At 30.8% G+C, this 25,455-nt stretch overlaps 2 long non-coding RNA genes across 2 annotated transcripts in view; both read right to left on the reverse strand.

Annotated features, from left to right (window-relative positions):
- The window catches only part of LOC126927368 (uncharacterized), a 42,925-nt gene extending 32,350 nt beyond the window's left edge, over window positions 1–10,575 (reverse strand). Inside the window, exon 1 of the long non-coding RNA XR_007715420.1 lies at window positions 10,397–10,575. This is a non-coding gene — a long non-coding RNA (uncharacterized LOC126927368). The remainder of the gene's footprint in view (window positions 1–10,396) is intronic.
- LOC126927369 (uncharacterized) overlaps window positions 1–25,455 on the reverse strand; it is a 115,368-nt gene that overhangs the window by 38,919 nt on the left and 50,994 nt on the right. The window lies entirely within an intron of this gene.

Here is a 25,455-nt window from a genome sequence, read left to right on the forward strand (position 1 = left end):
ATAGATCTAAGTATTACTATTTTAATCCTATATATTCTGCATGAATATTGTCAACATTGTTATAAAACATTTCGAGGATAAGAATAGTCTGTTGCGAGACAAATGGTACGTATAATTTACCTCAAACGGTAGGCGAATGTGTCGGTAAAATGAACGACTACAGAGAGGAGTAATAGACATCCGTGGAAGCATAGTGCACTAAAGAAAGATAGTGTCGCATCGTAGCTAACGCGTTAAAGAGCTTCGTAACGATACACCAGGAACACTCTCCTTAACGGTAGAAACGATACACATACGGAAACCAATAAGAATTTAATTCTATGCTGTTTCTACTATTAATAAATTTTAAAAATAATAAAATATCAAATCTATTAACTCCCAACTAGATTTAATGCACACTACTTTTAAACTATTTAAATTAAATTATACTAAATTCATAAATACTATTTAGAATAAATTTTTATATAAATTTTAAATTTTTCGATTAAACTACATTTTTAAATTTTTAATAAAAGAAATAATATATTTACGACATGACTGTATATACTTAATTGATTGGTCAACTATTAGATTGTATTGTAAAATATTTGCTATTACTATTTTTCAAATTAATTTGAAAAATTTAAGTCAACACTGATTATAAAAATTTAATTTAATATTAATAATCATTTTATTAATTAATTCTTAAAAAAGAAAAATTGAAATTACAATAGTATATATTTATTGAAATGTAATTCTATTAAATTGAACAATAAAAATTTTATTTATTTAAATTGAATATATATATGCGTGTGTGTATATATATATAGAGAGAGAGAGAGAGAGATCTAGGAGTTACTATTTTAATTCTATATATTCTGCATGAATATTGTTAACACTGTTATTAAACATTTCGAGGATAAGAATAGTCTGTGGCGAGAAAAATGGTACGTATAATTTACCTCAAACGGTAAGCGAATGTGTCGGTAAAATGAAATACTACAGAGACGCGTAGGAGACATCCGAGGAAAGCATAGTACACTAAAGAAAGATAGTGTCGCATCGTGGCGAACGCGTTAAAGAGCTTCGTAACGACACACCAGGAACACTCTCCTAACCGGTAGAAACGATACACATACTGAAACCAATAATAATTTAATTCTATGCTGTTTCTACACGTGATAAATTCTAAACATAATAAAATATCAAATCTATAAACTCCTAACTAGATTTAATGCACCCTACCCTTAAACTATTTGAATTAAATTAAACTAAATTCATAAATACTATTTAGAATTAATTTTTATATAAATTTTAAATTTTTCGGGTAAACTACATTTTTAAATTTTTTATAAAGGAAATAATATATTTACGACATTACTGTATATACTTAATTGATAGGTCAACTATTAGATTGTAGTGTAAAATATTTGCTATTACTATTTTTCGAATTAATTTGAAAAATTTAAGTCAACCCTGAATATAAAAATTTAATTTAATATTAATAATCATTTTTATTAATTAATTCTTAAAAAAGAAAAATTGAAATTACAATAGTATATATTTTTTGAAATGTAATTTTATTAAATTGAACAATAAAAATTTTATTTATTTAAATTGAATATATATATGTGTGTGTGTATATATATATATATAGAGAGAGAGATCTAGGAGTTACTATTTTAATTCTATATATTCTGCATGAATATTGTTAACATTGTTTTAAAACATTTCGAGGATAAGAATAGTCTGTGGCGAGAAAAATGGTACGTATAATTTACCTCAAACGGTAAGCGAATTTGTCGGAAGATTGAACTACTTCAGAGACGCGTAGTAGCCATCCGCGAAAGCATAGTACACTAAAGAAAGATAGTGTCGCATCGTAGCTAACGCGTTAAAGAGCTTCGTAACGGTACACCAGGAACACTATCCTTACCGGTAAAAACGATATACATACTGAAACCAATAATAATTTAATTCTATGCTGTTTCTACTCTTAATAAATTTTAAACAAAATAAAATATCAAATCTATTAACTCCCAACTAGATTTAATTCACCCTACTTTTAAACTATTTAAATTAAATTATACTAAATTCATAAATACTATTTAGAATAAATTTTAATATAAATTTTAAATTTTTCGATTAAACTACATTTTTAAATTTTTTATAAAAGAAATAACATATTTACGACATTACTGTATAGACTTAATTGATAGGTCAACTATTAGATTGTAGTGTGAAATATTTGCTATTACTATTTTTCAAATTAATTTGAAATATTTAAATCAACACTGAATATAAAAATTTAATTTAATATTAATAAGCATTTTTATTAATTAATTCTTAAAAAAGAAAAATTGAAATTACAATAGTATATATTTATTGAAATGTAATTCTATTAAATTGAACAATAAATATCTTATTTATTTAATTAGAATATATAACACGTGTGTGTATATATATATATATATAGATCTAGGTGTTACTATTTTAATTCTACATATTCTGCATGAATACTGTTAACATTGTTATTAAACATTTCGAGGGTAAGAATAGTCTGTTGCGAGAAAAGTGGTACGTATAATTTACCTCAAACGGTAAGCGAATGTGTCGGTAAAATGAACTACTACAGAGACGCGTAGTAGACATCCGCGAAAGCATAGTACACTAAAGAAAGATAGTGTCGCATCGTAGCTAACGCGTTAAAGAGCTTCGTAGCGACACACCAGGAACACTCTCCTTACCGGTAGAAACGATACACATACTGAAACCAATAAGAATTTAATTCTATGCTGTTTCTACTATTAATAAATTTTAAAAATAATAAAATATCAAATCTATTAACTCCCAACTAGATTTAATGCACACTACTTTTATACTATTTAAATTAAATTATACTAAATTCATAAATACTATTTAGAATAAATTTTTATATAAATTTTAAATTTTTCGATTAAACTACATTTTTAAATTTTTAATAAAAGAAATAATATATTTACGACATTACTGTATATACTTAATTGATAGGTCAACTATTAGATTGTATTGTAAAATATTTGCTATTACTATTTTTCAAATTAATTTGAAAAATTTAAGTCAACACTGATTATAAAAATTTAATTTAATATTAATAATCATTTTTATTAATTAATTCTTAAAAAAGAAAAATTGAAATTACAATAGTATATATTTATTGAAATGTAATTTTATTAAATTGAACAATAAAAATTTTATTTATTTAAATTGAATATATATTTGTGTGTGTGTATATATATATATAGAGAGAGAGAGATCTAGGAGTTACTATTTTAATTCTATATATTCTGCATGAATATTGTTAACATTGTTTTAAAACATTTCGAGGATAAGAATAGTCTGTTGCGAGACAAATGGTACGTATAATGTACCTCAAACGGTAAGCGAATGTGTCGGTAAAATGAACTACTACAAAGACGCGTAGTAGACATCCGTGAAAGCATAGTACACTAAAGAAAGATAGTGTCGCATCGTAGCGAACGCGTTAAAGTGCTTCGTAACGACACACCAGGAACACTCTCCTTACCGGTAAAAACGATATATATACTGAAATCAATAATAATTTAATTCTATGCTGTTTCTACTCTTAATAAATTTTAAACAAAATAAAATATCAAATCTATTAACTCCCAACTAGATTTAATTCACCCTACTTTTACACTATTTAAATTGAATTATACTAAATTCATAAATACTATTTAGAATAAATTTTAATATAAATTTTAAATTTTTCGATTAAACTACATTTTTAAATTTTTTATAAAAGAAATAACATATTTACGACATTACTGTATAGACTTAATTGATAGGTCAACTATTAGATTGTAGTGTGAAATATTTGCTATTACTATTTTTCAAATTAATTTGAAAAATCTAAATCAACACTGAATATAAAAATTTAATTTAATATTAATAATCATTTTTATTAATTAATTCTTAAAAAAGAAAAATTGAAATTACAATAGTATATATTTATTGAAATGTAATTTTATTAAATTGAACAATAAAAATTTTATTTATTTAATTTGAATATATATACGTGTGTGTGTATATATATATATATATAGATCTAGGTGTTACTATTTTAATTCTATATACTCTGCATGAATATTGTTAACATTGTTATAAAATATTTCGAGGATATGAATAGTCTGTTGCGAGACAAATGGTACGTATAATTTACCTCAAACGGTAAGCGAATGTGTCGGTAAAATGAACTACTACAGAGACGCGTAGTAGACATCCGTGAAAGCATAGTACACTAAAGAATGATAGTGTCGCATCGTAGCTAACGCGTTAAAGAGCTTCGTAACGACACACCAGGAACACTCTCCTTACAGGTAGAAACGATACACATACTGAAACCAATAATAATTTAATTCTATGCTGTTTCTACTCTTGATAAATTTTAAAAATAATAAAATATCAAATCTATTAACTCCCAACTAGATTTAATGCACCCTACTTTTAAACTATTTGAATTAAATTAAACTAAATTCATAAATACTATTTAGAATTAATTTTTATATAAATTTTAAATTTTTCGGGTAAACTACATTTTTAAATTTTTTATAAAGGAAATAATATATTTACGACATTACTGTATATACTTAATTGATAGGTCAACTATTAGATTGTATTGTAAAATATTTGCTATTATTATTTTTCAAATTAATTTTAAAAATTTAAATCAACACTGATTATAAAAATTTAATTTAATATTAATAATCATTTTCATTAATTAATTCTTAAAAAAGAAAAATTGAAATTACAATAGTATATATTTATTGAAATGTAGTTTTATTAAATTGAACAATAAAAATTTTATTTATTTAAACTGAATATATATATGTGTGTATGTGTATATATATATATATATATATATAGAGAGAGAGAGAGAGAGAGATCTAGGAGTTACTATTTTAATTCTATATATTCTGCATGAATATTGTTGACATTGTTATAAAACATTTCGAGGATAAGAATAGTCTGTTGCGAGACAAATGGTACGTATAATTTACCTCAAACGGTAAGCGAATGTGTCGGTAAAATGAAGTACTACAGAGACGCGTAGTAGACATCCGTGAAAGCATAGTACACTAAAGAAAGATAGTGTCGCATCGTAGCGAACGCGTTAAAGAGCTTCGTAACGACACACCAGGAACTCTCTCCCTACCGGTAGAAACGATACACATACTGAAACCAATAATAATTTAATTCTATGCTGTTTCTACTCTTGATAAATTTTAAAAATAATTAAATATCAAATCTATTAACTCCCAACTTGATTTAATGCACCCTACTTTTAAACTATATGAATTAAATTAAAATAAATTCATAAATACTATTTAGAATTAATTTTTATATAAATTTTAAATTTTTCGAGCAAACTACATTTTTAAATTTTTTATAAAGGAAATAATATATTTACGACATTACTGTATATACTTAATTGATAGGTCAACTATTAGATTGTAGTGTAAAATATTTGCTATTACTATTTTTCAAATTAATTTGAAAAATTTAAATCAACACTGAATATAAAAATTTAATTTAATATTAATAATCATTTTTATTAATTAATTCTTAAAAAAGAAAAATTGAAATTACAATAGAATATATTTATTGAAATGTAATTTTATTAAATTGAACAATAAAAATTTAATTTATTTAAATTTAATATACATGCGTGTGTGGGGGTATATATATATGTCGGAGATGAAAGAACACCGGAACTCCTCCTTGGATTCGCGGGAATACCGCAACTCTGTAACTTAGATTAAACAAATGCCGCTCCGATTATTCGAGATTTATGATCATGAGCTTGGGCTCCAGGCGACAATCAGTCGTCGAACGTAGCCGCGGTCAAAGGGATGAACGTTTTATCTAACAAAGGCACAGAGTAACGCTATACCTCTCCTTAAAAGAAATAGTCGTAGCGATACGTGGCAGTAAATACTTGAATAGTTTCTATCCCGCGGCCCGCCACACGGAGATTTTGTCCTCCGGGTAAGATGATCGCCGGGTGTCGGCATGCCTTTGTGGCGTATGTTTAGCTAACGTGAGGACCCGCTATAGATCTTAAGATTTAGTCAAGCGAAGTCCGTCAAGTAGACTTTGTTGCAACTACGGGAAGATAGTAGAAACCTATCTTCCACGAACGTTGTCCCCCGTCAACAACCTCCCCTCAAGGGCGGCCAGCATTCTCTTTCAAAACGCCGATATGGAGATCGACCAATTAGCAACAGCGCTAATTTCCCTCACCTTTGGAACGATAGCTTTCGTTGACGAATCCGAGGATCTCATGTCCTTAGACACACCCATTATAGTTCTCCTCGACGGCATCGTCGTGTCGGAGATTCATTCTTCCGTACGATCTCATCGACGAATGACAGTGCCTCCTTACAACCAGTGAATAACTCACATCTAGTTAACAAAGAGTTAGACTTGAACTGTGCGAGAACATACGTTTACCATCCCGTGACCGCGGATTCGTTTCGAACCTAAGATCATTATCACTAGTGCTACGAGTGCTTAATCTTGTTAATAAGCCCGTGCTAATAAACTCTCCGTTGTATCACGACAATGGCTAATTCTAATGAAAATTCATTAAACGCCCATCTCCATAATCCTGACTTCAATCCGACATATATATACATCTAGGCATTACTATATTAATTCTATATATTCTGCATGAATATTGTTAATATTGTTATAAAACATTTCGAGGATAAGAATAGTCTGTTGCGAGACAAATGGTACGTATAATTTACCTCAAACGGTAAGCGAATGTGTCGGTAAAATGAATGACTACAGAGAGGAGTAATAGACATCCGTGGAAGCATAGTGCACTAAAGAAAGATAGTGTCGCATCGTAGCTAACGCGTTAAAGGGCTTCGTAACGATACACCAGGAACACTCTCCTTAACGGTAGAAACGATATACATACTGAAACCAATAAGAATTTAATTCTATGCTGTTTCTACTATTAATAAATTTTAAAAATAATAAAATATCAAATCTATTAACTCCCAACTAGATTTAATGCACACTACTTTTATACTATTTAAATTAAATTATACTAAATTCATAAATACTATTTAGAATAAATTTTTATATAAATTTTAAATTTTTCGATTAAACTACATTTTTAAATTTTTAATAAAAGAAAAAATATATTTACGACATTACTGTATATACTTAATTGATAGGTCAACTATTAGATTGTAGTGTAAAATATTTGCTATTACTATTTTTCAAATTAATTTGAAAAATTGAAGTCAACCCTGAATATAAAAATTTAATTTAATATTAATAATCATTTTTATTAATTAATTCTTAAAAAAGAAAAATTGAAATTACAATGGAATATATTTATTGAAATGTAATTTTATTAAATTGAACAATAAAAATTTAATTTATTTACATTTAATATATATACGTGTGTGTGTATATTACATATATAGATCTAGGTATTACTATTTTAATTCTATATATTCTGCATGAATATTGTCAACATTGTTATAAAACATTTCGAGGATAAGAATAGTCTGTTGCGAGACAAATGGTACGTATAATTTACCTCAAACGGTAAGCGAATGTGTCGGTAAAATGAATGACTACAGAGAGGAGTAATAGACATCCGTGGAAGCATAGTGCTCTAAAGAAAGATAGTGTCGAATCGTAGCTAACGCGTTAAAGAGCTTCGTAACGATACACCAGGAACACTCTCCTTAACGGTAGAAACGATACACATACTGAAACCAATAAGAATTTAATTCTATGCTGTTTCTACTGTTAATAAATTTTAAAAATAATAAAATATCAAATCTATTAACTCCCAACTAGATTTAATGCACACTACTTTTATACTATTTAAATTAAATTATACTAAATTCATAAATACTATTTAGAATAAATTTTTATATAAATTTTGAATTTTTCGATTAAACTACATTTTTAAATTTTTAATAAAAGAAATAATATATTTACGACATTACTGTATATACCCAATTGATAGGTCAACTATTAGATTGTATTGTAAAATATTTGCTATTACTATTTTTCAAATTAATTTGAAAAATTTAAGTCAACACTGATTATAAAAATTTAATTTAATATTAATAATCATTTTTATTAATTAATTCTTAAAAAAGAAAAATTGAAATTACAATAGTATATATTTATTGAAATGTAATTTTATTAAATTGAACAATAAAAATTTTATTTATTTAAATTGAATATATATATGTGTGTGTGTATATATATATATATAGAGAGAGAGATCTAGGAGTTACTATTTTAATTCTATATATTCTGCATGAATATTGTTAACATTGTTTTAAAACATTTCGAGGATAAGAATAGTCTGTGGCGAGAAAAATGGTACGTATAATTTACCTCAAACGGTAAGCGAATTTGTCGGAAGATTGAACTACTACAGAGACGCGTAGTAGCCATCCGCGAAAGCATAGTACACTAAAGAAAGATAGTGTCGCATCGTAGCTAACGCGTTAAAGAGCTTCGTACCGGTACACCAGGAACACTATCCTTACCGGTAAACACGATATACATACTGAAACCAATAATAATTTAATTCTATGCTGTTTCTACTCTTAATAAATTTTAAACAAAATAAAATATCAAATCTATTAACTCCCAACTAGATTTAATTCACCCTACTTTTAAACTATTTAAATTAAATTATACTAAATTCATAAATACTATTTAGAATAAATTTTAATATAAATTTTAAATTTTTCGATTAAACTACATTTTTAAATTTTTTATAAAAGAAATAACATATTTACGACATTACTGTATAGACTTAATTGATAGGTCAACTATTAGATTGTAGTGTGAAATATTTGCTATTACTATTTTTCAAATTAATTTGAAAAATTTAAATCAACACTGAATATAAAAATTTAATTTAATATTAATAAGCATTTTTATTAATTAATTCTTAAAAAAGAAAAATTGAAATTACAATAGTATATATTTATTGAAATGTAATTCTATTAAATTGAACAATAAAAATTTTATTTATTTAAATTGAATATATATTTGTGTGTGTGTATATATATATATAGAGAGAGAGAGATCTAGGAGTTACTATTTTAATTCTATATATTCTGCATGAATATTGCTAACATTGCTTTAAAACATTTCGAGGATAAGAATAGTCTGTTGCGAGACAAATGGTACGTATAATGTACCTCAAACGGTAAGCGAATGTGTCGGTAAAATGAACTACTACAAAGACGCGTAGTAGACATCCGTGAAAGCATAGTACACTAAAGAAAGATAGTGTCGCATCGTAGCGAACGCGTTAAAGAGCTTCGTAACGACACACCAGGAACACTCTCCTTACCGGTAAAAACGATATATATACTGAAATCAATAATAATTTAATTCTATGCTGTTTCTACTCTTAATAAATTTTAAACAAAATAAAATATCAAATCTATTAACTCCCAACTAGATTTAATTCACCCTACTTTTACACTATTTAAATTGAATTATACTAAATTCATAAATACTATTTAGAATAAATTTTAATATAAATTTTAAATTTTTCGATTAAACTACATTTTTAAATTTTTTATAAAAGAAATAACATATTTACGACATTACTGTATAGACTTAATTGATAGGTCAACTATTAGATTGTAGTGTGAAATATTTGCTATTACTATTTTTCAAATTAATTTGAAAAATCTAAATCAACACTGAATATAAAAATTTAATTTAATATTAATAATCATTTTTATTAATTAATTCTTAAAAAAGAAAAATTGAAATTACAATAGAATATATTTATTGAAATGTAATTTTATTAAATTGAACAATAAAAATTTAATTTATTTAAATTTAATATACATGCGTGTGTGGGGGTATATATATATGTCGGAGATGAAAGAACACCGGAACTCCTCCTTGGATTCGCGGGAATACCGCAACTCTGTAACTTAGATTAAACAAATGCCGCTCCGATTATTCGAGATTTATGATCATGAGCTTGGGCTCCAGGCGACAATCAGTCGTCGAACGTAGCCGCGGTCAAAGGGATGAACGTTTTATCTAACAAAGGCACAGAGTAACGCTATACCTCTCCTTAAAAGAAATAGTCGTAGCGATACGTGGCAGTAAATACTTGAATAGTTTCTATCCCGCGGCCCGCCACACGGAGATTTTGTCCTCCGGGTAAGATGATCGCCGGGTGTCGGCATGCCTTTGTGGCGTATGTTTAGCTAACGTGAGGACCCGCTATAGATCTTAAGAGTTAGTCAAGCGAAGTCCGTCAAGTAGACTTTGTTGCAACTACGGGAAGATAGTAGAAACCTATCTTCCACGAACGTTGTCCCCCGTCAACAACCTCCCCTCAAGGGCGGCCAGCATCTCTTTCAAAACGCCGATATGGAGATCGACCAATTAGCAACAGCGCTAATTTCCCTCACCTTTGGACCGAAAGCTTTCGTTGACGAATCCGAGGATCTCATGTCCTTAGACACACCCATTATAGTTCTCCTCGACGGCATCGTCGTGTCGGAGATTCATTCTTCCGTACGATCTCATCGACGAATGACAGTGCCACCTTACAACCAGTGAATAACTCACATCTAGTTAACAAAGAGTTAGACTTGAACTGTGCGAGAACATACGTTTACCATCCCGTGACCGCGGATTCGTTTCGAACCTAAGATCATTATCACTAGTGCTACGAGTGCTTAATCTTGTTAATAAGCCCGTGCTAATAAACTCTCCGTTGTATCACGACAATGGCTAATTCTAATGAAAATTCATTAAACGCCCATCTCCATAATCCTGACTTCAATCCGACATATATATACATCTAGGCATTACTATATTAATTCTATATATTCTGCATGAATATTGTTAATATTGTTATAAAACATTTCGAGGATAAGAATAGTCTGTTGCGAGACAAATGGTACGTATAATTTACCTCAAACGGTAAGCGAATGTGTCGGTAAAATGAATGACTACAGAGAGGAGTAATAGACATCCGTGGAAGCATAGTGCACTAAAGAAAGATAGTGTCGCATCGTAGCTAACGCGTTAAAGAGCTTCGTAACGATACACCAGGAACACTCTCCTTAACGGTAGAAACGATATACATACTGAAACCAATAAGAATTTAATTCTATGCTGTTTCTACTATTAATAAATTTTAAAAATAATAAAATATCAAATCTATTAACTCCCAACTAGATTTAATGCACACTACTTTTATACTATTTAAATTAAATTATACTAAATTCATAAATACTATTTAGCATAAATTTTTATATAAATTTTAAATTTTTCGATTAAACTACATTTTTAAATTTTTAATAAAAGAAAAAATATATTTACGACATTACTGTATATACTTAATTGATAGGTCAACTATTAGATTGTAGTGTAAAATATTTGCTATTACTATTTTTCAAATTAATTTGAAAAATTGAAGTCAACCCTGAATATAAAAATTTAATTTAATATTAATAATCATTTTTATTAATTAATTCTTAAAAAAGAAAAATTGAAATTACAATGGAATATATTTATTGAAATGTAATTTTATTAAATTGAACAATAAAAATTTAATTTATTTACATTTAATATATATACGTGTGTGTGTATATTACATATATAGATCTAGGTATTACTATTTTAATTCTATATATTCTGCATGAATATTGTCAACATTGTTATAAAACATTTCGAGGATAAGAATAGTCTGTTGCGAGACAAATGGTACGTATAATTTACCTCAAACGGTAAGCGAATGTGTCGGTAAAATGAATGACTACAGAGAGGAGTAATAGACATCCGTGGAAGCATAGTGCTCTAAAGAAAGATAGTGTCGAATCGTAGCTAACGCGTTAAAGAGCTTCGTAACGATACACCAGGAACACTCTCCTTAACGGTAGAAACGATACACATACTGAAACCAATAAGAATTTAATTCTATGCTGTTTCTACTGTTAATAAATTTTAAAAATAATAAAATATCAAATCTATTAACTCCCAACTAGATTTAATGCACACTACTTTTATACTATTTAAATTAAATTATACTAAATTCATAAATACTATTTAGAATAAATTTTTATATAAATTTTAAATTTTTCGATTAAACTACATTTTTAAATTTTTAATAAAAGAAAAAATATATTTACGACATTACTGTATATACTTAATTGATAGGTCAACTATTAGATTGTATTGTAAAATATTTGCTATTACTATTTTTCAAATTAATTTGAAAAATTTAAGTCAACACTGATTATAAAAATTTAATTTAATATTAATAATCATTTTTATTAATTAATTCTTAAAAAAGAAAAATTGAAATTACAATAGTATATATTTATTGAAATGTAATTTTATTAAATTGAACAATAAAAATTTTATTTATTTAATTTGAATATATATACGTGTGTGTATATATATGTAGTATCGTGGACAAAAGGCCTAAGATATCTGCCGAATCGTAGACAATGTCGCGAGAGCCGCGGCATCGTCGGGTACATCAAGGTGTCGTCGGTCCTTTTTAAGTTTCGTGGAAAGGGCCCGCGTGACCCTGGCCACGCGCGTTTCGGGACACGTGTCTCGAACGACGGGAAAAGACAAAGAGACGTTAAAGTCAGTATTAGTTGAGAAGCCGGAGAGAACGGATGCGAAAGGTGTGCAGAGTGTGAATTGAGAAGCGAGAGCGAGCGAGTGTAGAAGCCGAAGGGTGTGAATCGGGAAGTCGAAAGCCGCGTCTGAAAATAAGACGTACGACGGCATTGTAATTATTTCGTTGCTTCGAATATTATTAATTAAATCAAAACATCATTACTTGTCCTTTCCTCTAAGACCCATTAAGATACTACATATATATATATAGATCTAGGTGTTACTATTTTAATTCTATATACTCTGCATGAATATTGTTAACATTGTTATAAAATATTTCGAGGATAAGAATAGTCTGTTGCGAGACAAATGGTACGTATAATTTACCTCAAACGGTAAGCGAATGTGTCGGTAAAATGAACTACTACAGAGACGCGTAGTAGACATCCGTGAAAGTGTAACCCCAAACTCTTTTGCCCTGACGTCACCTTAGGCGACCACTTCTAAACATTCTCCAGACAGCCGATACTTGAACATTACACATGGCGACCTTGGCGACAATGTATATTGCCGGAGTACCTGAGGGTTCATCTATGTCCTAACGGTCCTTCCACCGAATGTTCTAGAAGCGTAGCAACAGTCACGTACGCCTACAGGGTAGTGGGGATGATGAAGGATGAAAAACAAAAGAAGAAACAGATGTCATCGAAAGTAAGAAGATATTGTAAGAGCCTCAGTCTCGAACGGCCACGGCTAGAGTTCAGAAGTGTATAAACGAGGAAAAAATAAATTTTTTTTTCTTTCCTTTAAATTTCTTCCTTATTTTACGTGACATTTTGGCGATCCTGCCAGGATACATCAACGTTGGATAAAACAAGATTACGGTTTTGGCCTACGGGACATCCGACCAAAGGTGTATCAAGCAACCTGGACTACGAAAAACGGTTTTATTAGTAAGTAGAACCATTTCCTCTAAAAGGATCGATCGATTGCATTCGATAACGTCAGACTCCGACGATCTATTACTCTGAAATGGACAAAAGGGACGATAAGAAAATTACACCTGTCGCTTCGACTAGCGGTGATCCAAACCTGCGGGCAATTTTGGATATGATGCAGCGCCAGCACGAAGAACATAAGGCAGCTATAAATGATTTGTATAAACTAATTCGCGATGAAAGCACTCAACGGATCAAGGAAATAGAACCAATAGGGAAGACTGTGGCCGAACTCAAGCTAGGAGTACAATCCTCCGTAGATACGTCTGAGTTCAACTCAATTATGACAGACGATACTAGTTCTGCCAGCAGAAGCACTACTCGGGACACCCGCATAGTGAAATCTCCGGAAGAACGCGTTCGGATCAAAGAAACTCCAGAAACCTCCGACCCAGCGAACTCCGAGGACGAGGAAGAAGAATCAGCCTCGTACGAACGACATATGTTCGACGCGAAAACCAGCATCGAGTTCATCCCAGTCCTCAACGGTCAAGATGACATTGGAGTGGAGGGATTCATCAAGCGGGTAAGCGAAGCTAGATCGGAATGTAAGGAAAAGCGTGCTTTATTGAAATTAATTTTAACCAAACGCATTGTCGGCGAAGCCGAAAGAAGCATTAGACATTTGGTTATCGAGACGTACGGCGCCTTATTCGAAAATCTGAGGAAGTTCGTATCGATTAACGTAACTTCAAACGGTGCGCGCGATAAATTACAAAGAACTCGGCAAAGTTTTAACGAATCAGTACACGGATACGTCAAAAGATTTCGACACGGTCTTAATGAACTTATGTACGCATTGCAACACGAAATCCGCGATCCTATTCGACGAGCAGTCGCGATAGACCTAGAGAACGAACGCGCAACCAAAACGTTCATACTAAATTTAAAACCCGAGATAGAAATCAGAACATCAAGCATGAAACCGCGCACCTTACAAGAAGCACAAGATGCCGCGTTCGAAGCAGAACTATTAATCGGAGAAATTGAGCGAAACCGCGGAAATCAGTGCAGCCAGCAAATAAGAGCTCACTCATTCGCCCGAGGGAATGTATCGTCACAACGCAAACCCCCACTTAGGAGCGGTCCGATGACTACGCAAAATCGCCTGCCGACAAGCACTCAAATAAACAACGGAGGGAGAATGAAGTGTTTTAAGTGCAACCAAATAGGACATACCGCAAGTTACTGCCGAAAATTTTCAACCGGCCAGCCAGCGAAATCTTCCGCCACCGCGCAGCTACAATATAAACATGGTGAATGCGGGACGAGAAGAGGAAACAGCGCTACCAGAACCTCGAGAGACGTCGTACGAGTACACGCAACAACAGGAAAACTTCTATCCATTGGAGTTCGATCGGGAACAGAAATCAAACGATATTTAATCGATACCGGTGCAGGAATAAATTTAGTTAAAAGATCAAGTGCCATATTTAAACCTAAAAAGACAGTAGCTAAAACATTTTACATGGGCAATGACAAATACCAAACTGACGAAACAGTAGACTTTCAATTCTTTAACATCATGAACACATTTCACGTTGTGCCAGACGATTTTCCTTTAATAGAAGACGGAATAATTGGTTTACCTATGCTCTCTAATTACTCATATCGAATTAACAACGAATCAATACAATTAAACGGGAACGAAATATTTTTCCAGGCGCCGAAAACCATTCTCCCAGGGCAAACCAAAATCGAAACAATTTATCTGGATAAAGTTCCGACGAGAGTATGTTTCTGCAATACTGGTGAGCAACCAACTATAATCACTAATGATCTTTCTTATGAACACGATCTCGATAAAATTGCTAAAATGAAACAAATAATTAGACTAGACCATATTGAAGACAAACTTCGTATTCCTATCGAAAAGATCCTCCTACATTACATAGACGTGTTTGACCTAGAATCCGATACCCTACCTTGTACTAACCTAACAAAACACACTATTACCCTACGCGAAAACAAAATCGTCAATACCAAATCGTACCGACCTCCCGAAGCCCATAAAGCAGAAATTGAAAAACAAATGAAAAAAATGTTAGATAAAAATATCATTGAAGAATCAGATTCTCCTTACAACAGTCCAGTATGGGTAGTACCCAAGAAATCAGACGCATCAGGCAAACAGAAATGGCGTATAGTTATCGACTTTCGAAAATTAAATGAACTTACCGATCAAGACGCCTACCCACTACCGACAATCGACGACATTCTATCACAATTAGGCAACGCCAAATTCTTCTCTGCTCTAGATTTATCTTCGGGATTCCATCAAATACCTATGGACCCCGACTCAAAGAAATATACAGCCTTTAGCACACCTCAGGGACACTTTCACTACAATCGCATGCCATTTGGTTTAAAAAACGCCCCAGCCACCTTCCAACGCATGATGGATACCGCGTTACGAGGATTATTGAACAAATACTGCTTTGTATACCTTGACGACATAATAATATTCGGTAGTACAATTCAACAACACAATGAAAACCTTGCTATAGTATTGCAAAGATTAAAAGAGTTAGGACTAAAAATCCAACCCGACAAATGCGAATTTCTAAAACCTGAATTAGAATACTTAGGACATGTCATAACACACGAGGGCATAAAGCCAAATCCTAAAAAGATCTCCGCAGTTAAAGACTTTAAGATTCCCAAAACACCAACAGACGTAAAGTCATTTCTCGGATTAGCTGGATACTACAGAAAATTCATTAAAAACTTTTCCAAACTCGCCAAACCATTAACAGATCTCACAAAGAAAGACAATCCTTTTAGATGGACAGAAACGCAACAGACAAGCTTTGACACACTAAAAGAAAAGCTATGCTCAGCCCCAGTTTTAGCATACCCAGACTACACGAAAACATTCACACTCACCACAGACGCTTCCAATGAAGGAATAGGCGCAATCTTATCACAAGACGGACATCCTTGTTGTTACATATCACGGACACTCAACCCCCCAGAGAAAAATTATTCTACCACAGAAAAGGAATTATTAGTTATCGTATGGGCAGTTAAGAGACTCAGGCAATACCTGTTAGGAAGACGATTCGTTATTCGAACCGATCACCAAGCACTCACTTGGCTCAAAAATTGCAAAGACCCTTCCTCGCGTTTGATTAGATGGAGACTTAAACTCGAAGAATACGAGTACGATATTCAGTATTGCAAAGGTAAAGAGAACACAGCAGCCGACGCACTTTCCAGAAAAATTTACCAAATTACCGACAAATCAGTCCCAGACACACCTGCAAACTCCGAAAATATTGTAGAACACTTTAACGCATGGTCAGAAGACGCGACACCCCCGAGACGACTTAAAATCACGCCAAACGATCACACCTTCTATCAATTGAATAGAGAAACATTAGGTCCATTCGACAAAGATATTTGGATTCGAAAAATTTTTGAACTAACGAAGAAACACAAGAAAATTGGGATAGGAGACAATAGTTTTACCGAAACCGAAAAAGCTAGGATCAAAGTAACACTCATGTTTATTAATGACCAAATTGAAGAAATAACTTTTGCATACGAACCAATACAAACCATAACTGACGAACAAGCTCTAGACATTATACGCGAAAACCATAACGACATTAGTGGACACTTGGGTATTCAAAAGACATATAGTAAAATCAAAGACCAATTCAAAATCCCACGCTTCATGGAAAAGATAGAAGATTTTATAAAAAATTGCGAAGCTTGTCAACGACAAAAGCTAGTTAGAATCAGACCCAAGGAACAACCCGTAATTTCTCAGACACCAGTAGAGCCAAACGAAAAGATAGCCATGGATCTAATTGGTCCGATGCCTAAAACCACACGTGGAAATCAATACATTCTTTCGATTCACGATGACCTAACGAAATATCTCGTTCTAGTACCACTGAAAACACAACGAACCGAATCGATTATCGATGCACTACTACACCACTACATTTACATCTTCTCAGCACCCAAAACGATACTGACAGACCAGGGACAAAACTTTATTAGCGAACTAATGGAAAAATTCGAAGAAGCATTTAAAATCAAACATATAAAGACCACTAGTTTTCATCCTCAATCTAACGGATCCTTAGAACGAACACACGCCACAGTAAAAGACATGATTCGCACGAGCCTACACGATTCTAATAAAGAATGGGATCAGGTATTAGACTTTATTTGCCTAGGGTATAATACCGCGATACACGATGCAACTGGATTTTCACCCTTCGAACTAACATTTGGAAGAAAAGCCAACCTCCCGTCTTCCGTATCCCGAACTTCCAATTACACCTACGAAGAAATGTTTGCACTATGGCAAAAACAATTGCAAAAATATAGAATGATAGCGAAGAACACTCTTGAACAAAGTAGAAAGAGGTACATGAGAGATCAGACAAGGAAAATCATTAGAACTCAAACCTTATTTAAGGAAGGAGATCGTATACTCCTTCACAACGATCATAAGTCCGATAAATTGGACGACGAATGGTTAGGACCCTACGTTATTAAATCAGTCAAGACACCGTATTATGAGATTCTCATTAGAGATCGAGTTAAGAAAATCCACGGTAACAGAATAAAACCTTATTTTTCAGGACGATCGCCCTTGCCGTCGGCTTTACCACCCTTAACGGATTAAAAATAACCCCTATTGACAATAACGGAATATTTCATGAGAAAATATCCAAAGCATATCTTTATAGCGAACACATAAATGTTATTATAGGACTAGATATTAGTGCTGTATTGGAACAAGTAAGATATATCGAAAAGGGAGTAGCCGAAGTTAGGAATCACTGCGAGACACGAAAAGACTGTAGCATATTACCAGAAATACGCTCTTTACAAGCAAAAATAAATAACGTCAGAACACTTAGCATCGAATTACGATCCTTAGCTCACATTCATCCCAGAAGTAGACGAGGACTAGTAGACGATATCGGATCTATTAGTAAAACTCTTTTTGGAACCCTAGCCGCGAACGATCTAGATATAATCAACAAAAATATAGACAAACTCTTTGAAGAAGGTAACAGCCTAAAAACCATAGTAGCCAACCAGACAGCTTTGATTAAACGAATTTTAAATAACGACGTCATCCAGCGACTGAAACAAGTAGACACAGGTGTAACAAAAGAACTTAAAACGCTTAACAAAAACGAGATCACCTTAATAAAAGTCATAGCTCTAGAAAGCTCACTCTCTGACTTACATTTCCAAATCGACGAAATATTCAATTTAATCATCTTAGGAAAACAAGGAATAATAAGCCCACAGATTATTGATCCCGGAACTTTTATTAACAATTACGCCCAAGTACTAGGTAGCAAAACAGTAGGAAACGCTTTTATACCAAAGGAAGAGAATTTCCAAAATATTTTAGATATCTCAGAACTCACATTGTTTACTCGACAAAACAAAGTTTTCTTTGTAATTTCTGTACCAACAGTTATGGACATGGAATGGGATATAGAGCAAATATATCCCATACCATCTCTCACGAACAAAGTGTTTTTAGCACCTTTAGTAGTTCATCCGATATTTTTAACGTCAGGACTAAATTACATCAACGTCGATCAAAACTACTTGGATAAGCAATGCCGTTCTATATCTGACTTTTACATTTGCAAACAAACTCAGCCGATTCACGACCGTCGAGTGAAGCACGATTGTAACTCTGAAATCTTAAGCGCAGAAAACACTGTCAAATTCTGTAAGGTGGTAGTTTATAACATTGAAGATATAACTTTTATCCCATTAAATGCTGAGAATCATTTTATAGCTATACCAGAAAAACCAATAGATCTGAGCATTTTCGAAGAAAAGACACATCGAATTGTTAGACTAGAGAAACCATCTTTGTTACAAACTAATAAAACCGTAGACATATTGTACAAGAATAACCATATGAGAATCAGTGGTAGTAGCAAGGAAATTTCTTACGAGATTAAAATCAAAACAGTCAATGTAACTAATGATTCAGACTGGATTGTTTTACTAAATAAACTAGAGAAAACTCCAAAACTTATTAACGATAATTACGGATACAAAGACACTCTGGATGGAATCGAAGATCAAACGAATCAACTAACTTTTGCTCATAGAATCGATCAAGTTGAATCACGGGGAATATCTATATTACAAATTATAGGATATTTATCCATTGCTCTCATATGCTTATACTTTCTCAACAAAATAGGAATGCCGAAATTGTGTTTTCATTTATTCTGTTGTAAAATCAAGCGAAACACGACAAATAACAATCCACCAGCCAGCGCTCCGATGCCAATCAACCCGGCACCTATCAACATATTCACCCCGATTCTACCTGTGCCCAGCACCAGCAACGATTCACAAGTAACCTTCGACCTGGAAACACCCAAGGCAAAATTTCACCCATCTATCTTAAAGAGGAAAAGGAACTTCGAGGACTAAGTTCATTCTAAGGAGGGGGGAGTGTAACCCCAAACTCTTTTGCCCTGACGTCACCTTAGGCGACCACTTCTAAACATTCTCCAGACAGCCGATACTTGAACATTACACATGGCGACCTTGGCGACAATGTATATTGCCGGAGTACCTGAGGGTTCATCTATGTCCTAACGGTCCTTCCACCGAATGTTCTAGAAGCGTAGCAACAGTCACGTACGCCTACAGGGTAGTGGGGATGATGAAGGATGAAAAACAAAAGAAGAAACAGATGTCATCGAAAGTAAGAAGATATTGTAAGAGCCTCAGTCTCGAACGGCCACGGCTAGAATTCAGAAGTGTATAAACGAGGAAAAAATAAATTTTTTTTTCTTTCCTTTAAATTTCTTCCTTATTTTACGTGACAAAAGCATAGTACACTAAAGAATGATAGTGTCGCATCGTAGCTAACGCGTTAAAGAGCTTCGTAACGACACACCAGGAAAACTCTCCTTACAGGTAGAAACGATACACATACTGAAACCAATAATAATTTAATTCTATGCTGTTTCTACTCTTGATAAATTTTAAAAATAATAAAATATCAAATCTATTAACTCCCAACTAGATTTAATGCACCCTACTTTTAAACTATTTGAATTAAATTAAACTAAATTCATAAATACTATTTAGAATTAATTTTTATATAAATTTTAAATTTTTCGGGTAAACTACATTTTTAAATTTTTTATAAAGGAAATAATATATTTACGACATTACTGTATATACTTAATTGATAGGTCAACTATTAGATTGAATTGTAAAATATCTGCTATTATTATTTTTCAAATTAATTTTAAATATTTTAATCAACACTGACTATAAAAATTTAATTTAATATTAATAATCATTTTCATTAATTAATTCTTAAAAAAGAAAAATTGAAATTACAATAGTATATATTTATGGAAATGTAATTTTATTAAATTGAACAATAAAAATTTTATTTATTTAATTTCAATATATATACGTGTGTGTGTATATATATATATATATATAGATCTAGGTATTACTATTTTAATTCTATATATTCTGCATGAATATTGTCAACATTGTTATAAAACATTTCGAGGATAAGAATAGTCTGTTGCGAGACAAATGGTACGTATAATGTACCTCAAACGGTAAGCGAATGTGTCGGTAAAATGAACTAGTACACAGACGCGTATGAGACATCCGCGAAAGCATAGTGCACTAAAGAAAGATAGTGTCGCATCGTAGCTAACGCGTTAAAGAGCTTCGTAACGATACACCAGGAACACTCTCCTTAACGGTAGAAACGATACACATACTGAAACCAATAATAATTTAATTCTATGCTGTTTCTACCATTAATAAATTTTAAAAATAATAAAATATCAAATCTATTAACTCCCAACTAGATTTAATGCACACTACTTTTATACTATTTAAATTAAATTATACTAAATTCATAAATACTATTTAGAATAAATTTTTATATAAATTTTAAATTTTTCGATTAAACTACATTTTTAAATTTTTAATAAAAGAAATAATATATTTACGACATTACTGTATATACTTAATTGATAGGTCAACTATTAGATTGTATTGTAAAATATTTGCTATTACTATTTTTCAAATTAATTTGAAAAATTTAAGTCAACACTGATTATAAAAATTTAATTTAATATTAATAATCATTATTATTAATTAATTCTTAAAAAAGAAAAATTGAAATTACAATAGTATATATTTATTGAAATGTAGTTTTATTAAATTGAACAATAAAAATTTTATTTATTTAAATTGAATATATATATGTGTGTATGTGTATATATATATATAGTGTGTTGCGAGACAAATGGTACGTATAATTTAACTCAAACGGTAAGCGAATGTGTCGGTAGGTTGAACTAGTACACAGACGCGTAGGAGACATCCGCGAAAGCATAGTACACTAAGGAAAGATAGTGTCGCATCGTAGCTAATGCGTTAAACAGCTTCGTAACGGTACACCAGGAACACTGTCCTTACCGGTAGAAACGATACACATACTGAAACCAATAATAATTTAATTCTATGCTGTTTCTACCATTAATAAATTTTAAAAATAATAAAATATCAAATCTATTAACTCCCAACTAGATTTAATGCACCCTACTTTTAAACTATTTAAATTAAATTATATTAAATTCATAAATACTATTTAGAATAAATTTTTATATAAATTTTGAATTTTTCGATTAGACTACATTTTTAAATTTTTAATAAAAGAAATAATATATTTACGACATTACTGTATATACTTAATTTATAGGTCAACTATTAGATTGTATTGTAAAATATTTGCTATTATTATTTTTCAAATTAATTTTAAAAATTTAAATCAACACTGATTATAAAAATTTAATTTAATATTAATAATCATTTTCATTAATTAATTCTTAAAAAAGAAAAATTGAAATTACAATAGTACATATTTATTGAAATGTAATTTTATTGAACTGAACAATAAAAATTTTATTTATTTAAATTGAATATATATATGTGTGTGTGTATATATATATATATATATATATATATATATATATATAGAGAGAGAGAGAGAGAGATCTAGGTGTTACTATTTTAATTCTATATATTCTGCATGAATATTGTTAACATTGTTAAAAAACATTTCGATGATAAGAATAGTCTGTTGCGAGACAAATGGTACGTATAATTTACCTCAAACGGTAAGCGAATGTGTCGGTAAAATGAATGACTACAGAGAGGAGTAATAGACATCCGTGGAAGCATAGTGCACTAAAGAAAGATAGTGTCGCATCGTAGCTAACGCGTTAAAGAGCTTCGTAACGATACACCAGGAACACTCTCCTTAACGGTAGAAACGATACACATACTGAAACCAATAAGAATTTAATTCTATGCTGTTTCTACTATTAATAAATTTTAAAAATAATAAAATATCAAATCTATTAACTCCCAACTAGATTTAATGCACACTACTTTTATACTATTTAAATTAAATTATACTAAATTCATAAATACTATTTAGAATAAATTTTTATATAAATTTTAAATTTTTCGATTAAACTACATTTTTAAATTTTTAATAAAAGAAATAATATATTTACGACATTACTGTATATACTTAATTGATAGGTCAACTATTAGATTGTATTGTAAAATATTTGCTATTACTATTTTTCAAATTAATTTGAAAAATTTAAGTCAACACTGATTATAAAAATTTAATTTAATATTAATAATCATTTATATTAATTAATTCTTAAAAAAGAAAAATTGAAATTACAATAGTATATATTTATTGAAATGTAATTTTATTAAATTGAACACTAAAAATTTTATTTATTTAAATTGAATATATATATGTGTGTGTGTATATATATATATAGAGAGAGAGAGATCTAGGAGTTACTATTTTAATTCTATATATTCTGCATGAATATTGTTAACATTGTTAAAAAACATTTCGATGATAAGAATAGTCTGTTGCGAGACAAATGGTACGTATAATTTACCTCAAACGGTAAGCGAATGTGTCGGTAAAATGAATGACTACAGAGAGGAGTAATAGACATCCGTGGAAGCATAGTGCACTAAAGAAAGATAGTGTCGCATCGTAGCTAACGCATTAAAGAGCTTCGTAACGATACATCAGGAACACTCTCCTTAACGGTAGAAACGATACACATATTGAAACCAATAAGAATTTAATTCTATGCTGTTTCTACTATTAATAAATTTTAAAAATAATAAAATATCAAATCTATAAACTCCTAACTAGATTTAATGCACCCTACCCTTAAACTATTTGAATTAAATTAAACTAAATTCATAAATACTATTTAGAATTAATTTTTATACAAATTTTAAATTTTTCGGGTAAACTACATTTTTAAATTTTTTATAAAGGAAATAATATATTTACGACGTTACTGTATATACTTAATTGATAGGTCAACTATTAGATTGTAGTGTAAAATATTTGCTATTACTATTTTTCAAATTAATTTGAAAAATTTAAGTCAACACTGATTATAAAAATTTAATTTAATATTAATAATCATTTATATTAATTAATTCTTAAAAAAGAAAAATTGAAATTACAATAGTATATATTTATTGAAATGTAATTTTATTAAATTGAACACTAAAAATTTTATTTATTTAAATTGAATATATATATGTGTGTGTGTATATATATATATAGAGAGAGAGAGATCTAGGAGTTACTATTTTAATTCTATATATTCTGCATGAATATTGTTAAAATTGTTATAAAACATTTCGAGGATAAGAATAGTCTGATGCGTGACAAATGATACGTATAATTTACCTCAAACCGTTAAGCGAATGTGTCGGTAGAATGAACTAGTACACAGAAGCGTAGGAGACATCCGCGAAAGCATAGTACACTAAAGAATGATAGTGTCGCATCCTAGCTAACGCGTTAAAGAGCATCGTAAAGGTACACAAGGAATACTTTCATTATATTTAGAGATGATAATATAAAAAAAATTGTATTATCTTTCTAATATGTGTTTTACAAGACATATATATAACAATATAACAATTATAACATTATGACATTATAACAATTAAAACAATTATAACAATTACACTTGTTTGGCTACTCTGTTAGTGCTGCTTCTCCCTCCTCTTCTTGCCAAATTGCATTCCATCTTCGTTTATTGACGGATCCTGTGATGCAAATAGTCGCAAACTAACAGACAGCAATATGCGTGTCAGTGTGCATGGCCAAAACAGAGTTGTAACGCATAATATTTCACAAGCCTTTGACATATGCACTGCTGAAGGACCCGGGTAAGGTGTGATTTGTTTCCCGTATATACATTCTACATTTGCGAACATTAGTGAGAAAACTAATCTCTTATAGGCCGCCCAGCGACGAGTCTATGTACTACAAACGCAAGAGGACTAGTTGTTTACTACATTAACCTCTTAGGTACGGTTGAATTTTGTGCGCGGCTGTTTGTCTGTACGGCAGAGTTTGACGCGAATTACGCGTAAAAGATACAACACTGCAATGTGTGATGGATAATACTGTTCTCCACTCAAGCACATTGGAACGAAGTTTTTGATAATTAAATTATTATTTTTCTTAAGGATATGATGCATATATTTTAACTTGAATAATTGAATTTAATAATGAATAATCCAATTGAGTGTGATATATTTTAAAGCAGAGTACGACACATAGACGACGCAAATTTCAAACTCATTGCGCGATAGTGTTTTTCAAATTGCTCTTCGTTTTCTATTTCCGAACTACATTTTGAGGTTAATGATTCTAAAGAAATTCAAGGGTACGGATCGACATGTT

Source organism: Bombus affinis, unplaced genomic scaffold, assembly GCF_024516045.1.
Source record: "Bombus affinis isolate iyBomAffi1 unplaced genomic scaffold, iyBomAffi1.2 ctg00000083.1, whole genome shotgun sequence".
Lineage (NCBI taxonomy): Eukaryota > Metazoa > Arthropoda > Insecta > Hymenoptera > Apidae > Bombus > Bombus affinis.